The sequence below is a fragment of the Haliotis cracherodii genome, unplaced genomic scaffold (genome assembly GCF_022045235.1).
Source record: "Haliotis cracherodii isolate W230 unplaced genomic scaffold, xgHalCrac1.p SCAF_23, whole genome shotgun sequence".
Taxonomy (NCBI): Eukaryota; Metazoa; Mollusca; class Gastropoda; order Lepetellida; family Haliotidae; genus Haliotis; species Haliotis cracherodii.
The window spans coordinates 2,929,697-2,943,430 of NW_027266279.1; positions in this window are offsets into that span (position 1 = coordinate 2,929,697).

Consider the following 13,734-nt stretch of genomic DNA (forward strand, 5'->3'; position numbering starts at 1 on the left):
AAAGACGCAACTATACACAAAGAATCGCGGCGCCTTAGACGACTGGGCCACCCGTGCCCCCCTGTATCATAATAAAGTACATCAATTAAGAAAAGTTGAACCTGCCACTAATCTTTACAACTCTGTTCTTATTATCAGCAAAATGTAAACAAGCATGCGTCTCTAAATTATATTAAATGATTGTATCATGGGCCTCTGGCCTTAATATCGAATAAAATCTGTCTATCTAAATTGAACACCCCCAGATAAGGGTCAACCGAACCGGGCAAGTTCGACTTGACACGAAGCACCCATAAAATACCTTGCGCAAGTACGATGCGTACTTGAGTTCTCGTCATTACAATTAACTGAATTTCGTCGGAATTGACACACTTGATTCAGAGTACACTCTGTTTCCAATATGATTTTTTAAAATAATCTTGAAAATCCTAGATGCTGTCCTCTCGTCTCTGCAGTCTTATGCACAGACCACTCAGTGAAACATAATGCTTTTTTTTAAAAAACAACCCAATGTTTCAATTTTGTACTTGCATTTTAATAATTTGATACATTATTTATATTTAATTATACTATAATGGAAATTGATCCAGTCTATCGACTCCATTGTTGAACAACAAGGGAGGAATAACAGAATCAAGCTGAACGTCACTAAAAGTCCACCTACTAATAATCACAAGAAGATCAAAAGTGAGAACGTTTGTGCACCTTAACAAACTCAACTGATTGCGAAGCGTGGAGCCAAAGGTCACCTCTGTTTCCTGTGCACATTACCTCTTGTTACTTAATCCAAGGATCACCTCTGTTCCCTGTCACATAACATCAAGTTACTTAATCCAAGAACCTGCTCTGTTCTCCGTCACCAAACACCAAGTTACTTAATCCAAGGACCACCTCTGTTCCCTGTCACATAACATCAAGTTACTTAATCCAAGGACCACCTCTGTTCCCTGTCACATAACATCAAGTTACTTAATCCAAGGACCACCTCTGTTCCCTGTCACATAACATCAAGTTACTTAACCCAAGGACCACCTCTGTTCCCTGTCACATAGCATCAAGTTACTTAATCCAAGGACCACCTCTGTTCCTTGTCACATAACATCAAGTTACTAAATCAAAGGACCATCTCTGTTCCCTGTCACATAACATCAAGTTACTTAATCAAAGGACCATCCCTGTTCCCTGTCACATAGCATCAAGTTACCTCATCCAAGGACCATCTCTGTTCCCTGTCACATAACATCAAGTTACTTAATCCAAGGACCACCTCTGTTCCCTGTCACATAACATCAAGTTACTTAATCCAAGGACCACCTCTGTTCCCTGTCACATAACATCAAGTTACTTAATCCAAGGACCACCTCTGTTCCTTGTCACATAACATCAAGTTACTAAATCAAAGGACCATCTCTGTTCCCTGTCACATAACATCAAGTTACTTAATCCAAGGACCATCCCTGTTCCCTGTCACATAGCATCAAGTTACCTCATCCAAGGACCATCTCTGTTCCCTGTCACATAACATCAAGTTACTTAATCCAAGGACCACCTCTGTTCCCTGTCACATAACATCAAGTTACTTAATCCAAGGACCACCTCTGTTCCCTGTCACATAACATCAAGTTACTTAATCCAAGGACCACCTCTGTTCCCTGTCACATAACATCAAGTTACTTAATCCAAGAACCTGCTCTGTTCTCCGTCACCAAACACCAAGTTACTTAATCCAAGAACCTACTCTGTTCCCTGTTACATAACATCAAGTTACTTGATCCAAGGACCACCTCTGTTCCTTGTCACATAACATCAAGTTACTTAATCCAAGGACCACCTCTGTTCCCTGTTACATAACATCAAGTTACTTAATCCAAGAACCTACTCTGTTCCCTGTTACATAGCATCAAGTTACTTGATCCAAGGACCACCTCTGTTCCTTGTCACATAACATCAAGTTACTTAATCCAAGGACCACCTCTGTTCCCTGTTACATAACATCAAGTTACTTAATCCAAGAACCTACTCTGTTCCCCGTCACATAGCATCAAGTTACTTAATCCAAGGACCACCTCTGTTCCCCGTCACATAACATCAAGTTACTTAATCCAAGAACCTACTCTGTTCCCTGTTACATAACATCAAGTTACTTAATCCAAGGACCACCTCTGTTCCCTGTTACATAACATCAAGTTACTTAATCCAAGAACCTACTCTGTTCCCCGTCACATAGCATCAAGTTACTTAATCCAAGGACCACCTCTGTTCCCTGTCACATAACATCAAGTTACTTAATCCAAGAACCTACTCTGTTCCCTGTCACATAACATCAAGTTACTTAATCCAAGGACCACCTCTGATCCCTGTCACATAACATCAAGTTACTTAATCCAAGGACCACCTCTGTTCCCTGTCACATAGCATCAAGTTACTTAATCCGAGGACCACCTCTGATCCCTGTCACATAACATCAAGTTACTTAATCCGAGGACCTACTCTGTTCCCTGTCACATAACATCAAGTTACTTAATCCAAGGACCATCCCTGTTCCCTGTCACATAACATCAACTTATTTAATCCAAGGACCTACTCTTTTCCTTGTCACATAACATCAAGTTACTTAATCCAAGAACCTACTCTGTTCCCTGTCACATAACATCAAGTTACTTAATCCGAGGACCACCTCTGATCCCTGTCACATAACATCAAGTTACTTAATCCGAGGACCTACTCTGTTCCCTGTCACATAACATCAAGTTACTTAACCCAAGGACCACCTCTGATCCCTGTCACATAACATCAAGTTACTTAATCAAAGGACCATCCCTGTTCCCTGTCACATAACATCAACTTATTTAATCCAAGGACCTACTCTTTTCCTTGTCACATAACATCAAGTTACTTAATCCAAGGACCACCTCTGTTCCTTGTCACATAACACCAAGTTACTTAATCCAAGGACCACCTCTGTTCACTATCACATAACATCAAGTTACTTAATCCAAGGACCTACTCTTTTCCTTGTCACATAACATCAAGTTATTTAATCCAAGGACCATCTCTCTTCCCCGTCACATAACATCAAGTTACTTCACCCCTGGACCTACTCTGTTCCCTGTCAAATAACATCAACTTACTTAATCCAAGGACCACCTCTGTTCCCGTGTATATGACACCTTGTTACTTAATACAAACCTGTGAAGATCCGGGTTAGAATAGATCGTCAGCAACCAATGCTTGCCGTAAAAGGCGACTGACGGGATTGGATGGTCAGCCTCGCTGACTCGGTTGATGCATGTCATCGTATCCCAATTGCGTAGAGCGATGTTCATGATGTCAGTCACTGGATTGTCTGGTCTAGACACGATTATTTACTGACCGCCTTCATATAGCTGGAATATTGGAGTGCGGCGTTAACAACAAACAAACAAACAAACAAACAAACAAACAAACAAGCAAGATATAATTGCACGCACAATAACTACAATAATAGTGAGACAATGATGTGACGAATAAGAGTGAGTGAGTGACTTAGGTTTTAACAGCAATAGTGTTCCAGTCATATCACAGCGTGACAGCTTAATGTGGGAGGGAAGTCCGAAGTTATGGAATAATTAGAATAGAGGCGATGAAGAGGAAAATACTAAAAACAGTGATGGTGATGATGACGATGTAAAAACCAGATAACAACCATCACATCATTACAATTATGATATTAAATAACCTTTCAAATAATAATGCAATAGTAAAAATACAATAACGATACAAAATGCAGTCAGATGTGCACGACAGAATGAACCAGGGTATTGAACATATCGGAGATAATAAGTTAAAATCCAACTGTTTAAAATTGGTGGAAAGACCCAAAGCCGCAGATATGGAAACTCGTGTCCTCGCAAATTGTTTCACTACATACTTCTCAAAAGAAGTGAAAGAACACCTATTCTTTCATATTACGATTATTAATCTGTCTTGGGACGACACATTAACTACAGTAATGGCAATATGAATAGGGTGTTCTTTCACTTCTTTTGTGCAGTATATACATGTATATATCTAAAGATGCCAAATGTTTACAATGCCTCAGGTACGTCCTTGTTAGACACTGATATTTGGTAGACTATTATTTTGATGATGATAAAAATTCTCCAAGTAATGTGTTCAGATCCCTAACGGTTAATTCTGATCGTCGACAGACAAGGGCGGCGCCATGTTGTTTGTAAACTCCGAAAGTATAACCAACATTTTATATTTGCATATTTATCAGTACAGGACCCCAACGGATACTATATTATATCCGTTGGCTTTATCTTGCCGGGAAGGGGGGCACGTGTGGCCCAGTCGTCTAAAGCGCCGCGATTCGCTGTTCAGAATTGCGTCCCTTGGGCACGCCAGAAACCTTTGATAGTGGGTTCGAATCCCGGTTCGCCCCGATTATGTTTCTAGGTTTGTCAGCACCATACCCGTGCTCGTGGGTTTCACCGAAGTGGTAAACGTCTAAGACCTGCATCACTTCGGGCTTTCCTCCCACATTAAGCTGACACGTCGCGATATAACTGGACTACTGTTAAAAGCGGCGTTAAACCCCAACTCACTCACTCACTCTTGCCGGGAAACCTTCTCATTGTATTATTATGATACATGTATAATACCCTTATGATGGTAATAATGATGAAATGATAATGATAGTGGTTATAACGCTGCTGCTGATAATGATGATGATTATGATGACGGAAACCACAATTAGAATGTGATGACAACAACAATAACAATAAAAATAAGACGATAATGATATGATAGTTTATTGTGGGAACAATATTGGTGATGATCTTCATCATAGAGCCCACTGAGATCTTCAACGGTTGACAATCAACGAGCAATCGGTTTAGGAAACGGGGCGCCCGGAAGGAAACGATTATAGAGAACTATTCGAAAGAATGCTTAGAATAGAAACAGTTTATGACTTGATTTGTCCAATATAAATGAAATTGTGATCCGGACGGTGCAATAACAAGAATAACTCTGTACTTAATTACAATAAGCCAACGCCAAAAGAGTCAATTGGATTCTCCCGGCAATCTCACGCGTACACAAATAGCTCATATCGGCCTGGCACTGTGCTAATGCGTCCATTACTTTACATCCTTCAGTCGTCATTGTCTTGGTGGAGGTTTCTGGTCGCAATATACTGTACGAACCTAACTCCCACACATGGCAAAAAAACAACTGGTTGGTTATATTATTCCTCTGAATGATTATTGATGGAGTCAAACTCCAAGGATCTTTTTGGTGAGAGATACAGATTACAGGCACAGATGTGAATAGCGAGTGAGTGAGTATTGTTTTACGCCGCTTTTAGCAGTATTACAGAAATATCTCGGCGGGGGACACCACAAATGGACTTAACACTTTTTAGTGTAGAGAGAGAGAGAGAGAGAGAGAGAGAGAGAGAGAGAGAGAGAGAGAGAGAGAGAGAGAGAGAGAGAGAGAGACCTGGATCCTGGATGGTAACCAGGCCGTGGAATATAAATCGATCATCTTATATCGTTCATTAACGGTGTATTCACGAGACTGCTTGACAAGAGGGATGACTTCAACTTTTCAATAGGCAACTTTCCCTAAATGTGGAACAATATTCAGGCATCTCCAGCATTTGGTGTCTACATTACACAACTTTTGAACAATAGAACATGCTCATTCTACGGAGATTTCAAAGAGCGCCAAACGACTCTTGCTCAAACTTTCTGTGTGATGAGGCTTACAACATTCAAGGCCTCAGCAAAGCATTCAATATGTTTTTTTACGGAATAAATTTGACGCATCAGGGACAAAATGATGTTCGATGCAATTCCCTATTTTGACTATCATATCGTCCCTTGTCTGTTTTATGTAAACATTTGACGTTCCTTTGCATGTGTTTGTGATATACGCCAGGACCGCGCACTCGTGGTATTTCATAATTTGATTGTGATTCATAAACAAATGCTCATGATAGAGTCAGAATAGTAAAATTGACTCTGGTTTAGGCAGAGATTTCTTATGAATATGGAGAGGGTCTTGTCGCTTTCAGTAACTTGAGCTTGAGCCCCGAAAGACTCATCACCATCTCAAACAAAGAGTACCCCCTGGAGTGTTTGCACTCTGAATGTGTGGCTGTGTGTATACTGCCTGGTCAACAGGGTAAAGGAGAGCCAATGTTTGAAGATATTATAATCTGTATGTAAGACACGTACTTAAAGATAAGCCAATACCTACAGCAGTTCCAAGAACCCGTTCACCGTGACGAAGTGCGGATGACTGTGAGTTGGATTTAACGCTGCTTGAACAGTATTGCAGTTATATCACGGCTTGACGGCTTCACGTGGGAGGAAAGCCTACGTGATGCAGGTCTTAGATTTGTATCACTTCGGTGAAACCACGAGCACATTATGGTGTCAACAAACCACCGATTATCTTCAATACTATATGGTTATGCATGGGCGGATACAGCTTTTTTTAAAAGGGGGTGGGGGTGGGGGTGCACAATAAAGATCTATCTATTGTCTTTGGTGCTAATTTATACAGAAATAAAGATTTTTTTCGAAATAGAAAAGGCTATGTCTTCTTTTCAGTGTTTTCGCTATTAATAACTAACGAATCAAGTCACGGCCTGGTTTCAGCGTGGGGGAAACCGGAAACTTCTCTGACCAATGAGCGCTCAGATAACCTCGTATAAACAACAATAATTCATGCAACATGTGTCAGAGCATTGTAGCAATTTTGCTCTACACATTGGCTCAGTTTCAGGTATTAAATTGTAGGGTTCGCAGTTCGCACAAATTTCCTGAAAGGAGTACGGGGCTCATTTGACAGCCTCATGTCATTAGTTGACTATCAATACACATTCGCCACTATAACACCGCACCGCGGTCGTATGGATTCGACCCGTGAAGATCCGGGGTAGAATAGGTCTTCAGCAACCCATGTTTGCTGTAAAAGGCGACTATGCTTGTCGTAAGAGGCGACTAACGGCACCGGGTGGTCAGGCTCGTTGACTAGCTTGACGCATTTCATTGTACCCCGATTCCGTGGACCGATGCTCATGATGTCAATCACTGGATTGCCTGGTCCAGACTCGAATATTTACAGACGCCGGGGGCGGTCGGGTAGCCTAGTGGTTAAAGCGTTCCCTCGTCACGCCGAAGGTCCGGGTTCGATTCCCGACATGGGTACAATGTGTGAAGCCCATTTCTGGTGTCCCCCGCCGTGATATTGCTGGTATATTGCTAAAAGCGGCGTTAAACCATTCTCACTCACTGACTGAATTACAGACGCCGTCATATAGCTGGAATAATGCTGAATGCGGCGTTAACCGAACAAACAAACAAAACAAAAACTTCAGTTGTCAGCACCATACCCATGCTGCCCCGCACATGGCATCACGGGCAGCACCTCACCATCCCTTAAAACCGCGGAGACCCTGTCTTTCCCTATAACTACTAACCCATCGGCATGTTCACTTGACAGTGCTGTATCGTGTTATAAGTGAAGCTGTGTAGGAGCCTAACTGATCTGACTCCCATCCCTACGGCAGCCAGTGTCCCAGCCTCGTTCTGGTCGTCTTCGGGGTATAGCTGTCTCGTATATTCAACTGTCTCATTTTAACTTGCAGAATGTCATGGCAACGTGTTGAATCCATTATTTGAAGAAAACAATTAACATGTGACACGTTGACTGTAGAATCGTGCGTGTTCAGGTCATCGGAGAACTTCCTGTAAAGAATAAATTGAAACACATGTATTGTATCATGACTCGTTTCATGCAAATTTCAAAACAAAGGAATTGCGATGTTATAATTGGGATTATACTCTCTTGCTAAAGTACAAATTCTAGTACTTTTAGGTGTTGAATACCATAATGAATTTGAGCCCACACTCTCGGAGTGAGGCACCTAATCACCAGCACACAAAGTCAGCGATCTAACCCACTCAGCCATTGAGGCTTCCACAAAAATGGAAGTCCGACAACTGGTAGTCTAGATCAACTACTTTGTGTACCCCTCTGACAAGTGTAAACTGAGAGTGTGGGTTGGAATCCCTGATGGTTTTGAACCCCCAAAAGTACCAGAATCTGTACTTCACCAAGAAAGTGTTACCCAAAAATTATATATTTTTTTTTTTTTGTGTTTGTTTTTTTCGACATCATTTTACATGTTAATTGTCCACGATTTTACATGGCCCTGTACATTGCCACCCAAATAATAGATTTGACCACTTTCGAAAAGGCATTGTGGATTCACTCCGATCTAAAAGAAGTCTGTCATAGCAACCGGTTCAGGAGAACCATTGCCTGAATAATAATTCAATTCCAAAAGGTTAGTTACCATATATACCTAACTTAATTAACTTTACCTGCTGCAGGCGTGCAAGACACAGGGTAGGACGTGCTTATCCTTTTCGCGAACACCAGGTGTCATCAGAGATTTTCAGTGAACCATTCATATAATTTCCGCCGTTATTTGCACCTAATTGAATCTGTTACGGCGAATGATCGAAAGTGGTGATTCTCTGGCGTCGGTCGACGTTTTATATTTATAAGATTCAAATCCCCATTGTTAATCACCCTTTTTGTACATTTACTTTCAGCCAACCTGAACGATCTGTGTAAGTATGTCACTTCTCATTAATTACTGTTGTTTAGATTCATGGCCAAAACCGAGTCAAGTGACCTTGGTTAAATTAGCCTTGGTCCGGAGACGAAGAGAAGCAGGTCCCACCGAGACGAACATTAAGTATCTTAGATGAACTTTTTAACAGAAAAAAAACAGTTGTTAAATTATAGTAATAGAATATGATAAAAAGGGACCCCAAAAACATTCTTAATTTTCAGACACTGCAGTAATCTAGACTTGCCAAATATTATATCATTGGCTGTATTGGATATATTTGCTGAAAGACTAGGTCTTACCCTCAGCCTGGCGATGGCTAGGGTTTGGCTCGGTGCTCCGGGGCCCCCAACACAACAACTACAAGCACTATGTGCTGACCTGTAAGAGGCGTAAGAGGCGACTCATGGGATCGGGTGGTCAGGCTCGCTTACTTAGTTGATGCGTGGATCGATGCTCATGATGTCAATCACTGGATTGTCTGGTCCAGACGCGAGTATTTACAGACCGCCGTCATATAGCTGGAGAATTGCTGAGTGCGGCTTTATACAACAAACAAACATGTATAAAGTAATATACCATACATCTCTTCTGACAGAGAACCGTCCACCGATCCCTCAGCCACGGCTACCGTCAAATGCAGCTGACGTTGTCTGTCTCACAGTCCCTGAACCATATTGTTTCCTCTTCCGCTCAGCCCTCACTGTTATGTTACAGCCCTAAAAGCAAGTCTAGATTCTTCCATCTCACTGGGTCTCTGTCAAAATTATATATTTTCAGTAACAGAGCGTTAGTCTGACAGCCGATCTGATGTAAGTATTTTCTTCCATTCACTGTTTTTATCACCACATACACGAAAGAGCGAAATTATTTCACATATGTGAAGATTCTTTTTGAAATCATAAGTATTTTTTGTTTTAGCTTTGACCTCTTTTGTATACACAAACGACGTGTCCCGATAAACAGGGTTCCAGTGTACATAATGTCGCGTATAAAGGTGCCATCGATTTCAAAAACAATTTAATCACGAAAACTAGTCCACGCATATTAAAACCAAACCCACAGTAGAACATGCTACACGTGCATCGCAAATTATAAAGCTGAGACAACACTTCACTGGTCTCACAGTCCACGAGCCATATTATTGTCACTCTCTCCCGGCTGTGACGTTTTGTTACTAAATGAAGCAAGCTAGATTTTTCACATGTTCTGAATCTCCCAGTGGGGCTCCTTTTCATTTTATTAAATGGAGTTGTATGTTTTCTTCAAAATGACATCCTTTCAGAAACTGTAAGTGTTAGCCTTATATATAGTTCACCTGTTTCACGGAGTGATGACCATTTGGAATTGGTTCTAATTTATTTAAAGCAAAATGAAGACAATGTTGTATTAATTTCGAAGTAAGAAAATAGCACCTGTGTTAAATAGGCGATCAGAATGTCCCAAGTAGAAAAGAGAAAAGACTCCATTTAAAATGATATAGGCGACGGTCTAACCTGTCGCTGGGTCGAGGATCAATATACGCTGTGACAGCTTGTGTAATGTAGAGACCGAGCCAAGTTAAAACCGTTCCCTCGTATCTTCATTAGGGAAAGGTTCACTACTGCCGAAACTTGCACATTTTGTCGTGATTGTTAGCTTAGAATAGCAACATCTGTTCAGTCTGCACACAAAACACGGACTGACACGACGAAAGGTGAGGTGAAAGATGACATGAAAGATTGAATGGCCACGGACGAGTTGACGCCAGAAACTGCATTCTTGGGGTAACATCAATGAAACAATACACTTCATTTATCAGCTTTTGTATTATTTTCCACGTCTAGTTCTAAACTACTGCAACGTTCCAAATTAAACACAAATTAGTCCCCCCCCCCCCCCCCCCCCCCCCCCCGGCTCTAACCTATACATAGATCACTGATGTGTCAGGATACTATCTGCTCAAGCCACTGACGTGCAGTTGATCAGCTGAAGAAAACAAAACATGGTGGTATAAGCCCCCGAGTGGGCCCGGATGAGCCCGAGTGAGCCCGGATGCGCCCGAGTGAGCCCGATGGGCCTGTGTGTCCGGAGGGATTTCGCAGATGATGTTACGCCGTCCTCGACTAAGACTTTCCTGCCGATCTATTTACACAGTGCAAGTGCTGATATTGAATCCGGCTGTCGCAATCATATTTTCGTAAGACCGGTTTAATCAAGCATTTAGCAGAGACTTACGTAACTATTCGTAATCACTGTATGTAATGCGTCTGCATCCCCAGGTCGACATGACGTTACTCACTACGTCAGTCGAGGGCGGAAGGAGGAAGTCGCCGTAAACGTTGCTGTCACTGCGACGCCGATAATGCTTCACAAACTGCATTCAGCACCACGTGTCCAGTTTGATGTTGTTCGTTTTGAGGAGGAGGCTGCCTTTGAGTAATATCTCGGCGTGTCAGCTTAATGAAGAATGTAGACAGACAGACAGACAAATGTATTCGGTACTTCTGGCCACCGGCCCCTAATACAGTGGAAATATACTGTATATATATATTTGCATGCTGAGAAGTTTTAATAATGATTTACTGTTCAACACTATGTTTCCGTTCGAATGTTCATAACTTGAGTAATATCTCGGCGTGTCAGCTTAATGAAGAATGTAAGAACGAAGTGACCGGCATTAAACGTCCACCACTATGAGGACTGAGTGAGTGAGTGAGTTAGGTTTACGCCGCTGTGAACCCACAACCATAGGTTTCTGCCCAAGGTCCGCAACTCTAAACACTCAATTGTTGCGTATACGACAATTGACTGCCCCCATTATAATGAACTTTTACAGTGAGTTCAACGAGTAGGTAATGTTCTGACATCATCATAATGACGCGGCAGAGGTGAAGGCATGATAATGAGATTTATACAGAATGTACGAACATCATTCTTACAACGCAACAAATTGGAAGTCACTACAACGAGAATTTGTCGGCGTCAACAATAAGTTAATGTACGGACACATCTGTATTTCGCCACACAAGAAAGCCATAATAGCCACATTTTAGGGTGAGCTCAACAATTAGTTTATTCACGGACATCCTCGTTATAACGCCACACAAATTTAAAGGCATAATGACGAAATGTTACATGGAGTTGAACACGTAGTTAATGTACGGACATCATCGTTATAGCGCCACACATAGGAAGGCATTATAACGCGATTTACAGTTCGTTCAGGAAGTATAGTTAACGAGGTTTTACAATAAGCTCAACGACACTGACATTGCGAGACATAGAAGATGACATATGGTAATAATATAGCCCCCAGTATGAGTTGACATGGCAACTAGGGCATTGGGTCTTCATGTTGCTTTGACGTTTAACGACTTTAAGAGTAGAGGGTATTGTTATAAGCTGAAACTCGTCAATTTGGTGTAGTTTTTGGCGCGGGGTGAACTGTCGCAACAAAATCCTGAGAAAAAAGTTGGAAATGGCAATAAACGGAACTGGTGGTCATATAACAGAACATAGGTTGGTCATACATCAGATAGAGTATAGCCGAAACAGGCTTAAACGTGATCTGCATTTCCAAATGAAATGGAAAACAAACTTTCCGCGTTGTTTAACTGCAATGTTCACATACTTCTCAGGAAATTAGATTACCCTTTCCCTGAGACATCGATGAAGGAATGTATTTATGATACCGACACATTCTCTCTCCGAATGAAACATGCCCATGGCGTCAGCAAGATTCTGTTATGTATGGAGTTCCCATCCTACCCCTCATCTGGTTCTCCCCCACCCCAGCCATCTCTCTCTCTCTCTCTGTCTCTCTCTCTGTGTGACTCTCTGTGCCTCCGTGTGTGACTCTCTCTCTTTCCACCTGTGTTTGTCTCTCTGTGCCTCCCTGTGTGACTCTCTGTCTATTTATCTCTCTCTCTCTCTCTCCATGTGCGTCCGTCTCCCTCTTTCCACCTGTCTGTCTCTCTGTGCCTCCCTGTGTGACTCTCTGTCTATTTATCTCTATCTCCCTCTTTCCACCTGTGCCTGTCTTCTTTCCACCTGTGTCTGTCTCTCTGTGCATCCGTGTGTGACTCTCTGTCTATTTATCTCTGTGTGTGTGTGTGTGTGTGTGTGTGTCTCTCTCTCTCTCTCTCTCCATGTGCGTCTGTGTCTCTCTCTTTCCACCTGTGTCTGTCTCTCTGTGCCTCCCTGTGTGACTCTCTGTCTATTTATCTCTCTCTCTCTCTCTCCATGTGCGTCCGTCTCCCTCTTTCCACCTGTCTGTCTCTCTGTGCCTCCCTGTGTGACTCTCTGTCTATTTATCTCTATCTCCCTCTTTCCACCTGTGCCTGTCTTCTTTCCACCTGTGTCTGTCTCTCTGTGCATCCGTGTGTGACTCTCTGTCTATTTATCTCTGTGTGTGTGTGTGTGTGTGTGTGTGTGTGTGTGTGTGTCTCTCTCTCTCTCTCTCCAAGTGCGTCTGTGTCTCTCTCTTTCCACCTGTGTCTGTCTCTCTGTGCCTCCGTGTGTGACTCTCTGTCTATCTCTCTCTCTCTCTCTCTCTATGTGCGTCTGTGTCTCTCTCTTTCCACCTGTGTCTGTCTCTCTGTGCCTCCGTGTGACTGTCTATTTATCTCTCTCTCTCTCTCTCTCCATGTGCGTCTGTGTCTCTCTCTTTCCACCTGTGTCTGTCTCTCTGTGCCTCCGTGTGTGACTCTCTGTCTATTTATCTCTCTCTCTCTCTCCATGTGCGTCTGTGTCTCTCTCTTTCCACCTGTGTCTGTCTCTCTGTGCCTCCGTGTGTGACTCTCTGTCTATTTATCTCTCTCTCTCTCTCCATGTGCGTCTGTGTCTCTCTCTTTCCACCTGTGTCTGTCTCTCTGTGCCTCCGTGTGTGACTCTCTGTCAATTTATCTCTCTCTCTCTCTCTCTCTCTCTCTCTCTCTCTCTCCATGTGCGTCTGTGTCTCTCTCTTTCCACCTGTGTCTGTCTCTCTGTGCCTCCGTGTGTGACTCTCTGTCTATTTATCTCTCTCTCTCTCTCTCTCTCCATGTGCGTCTGTGTCTCTCTCTTTCCACCTGTGTCTGTCTCTCTGTGCCTCCGTGTGTGACTCTCTGTCAATT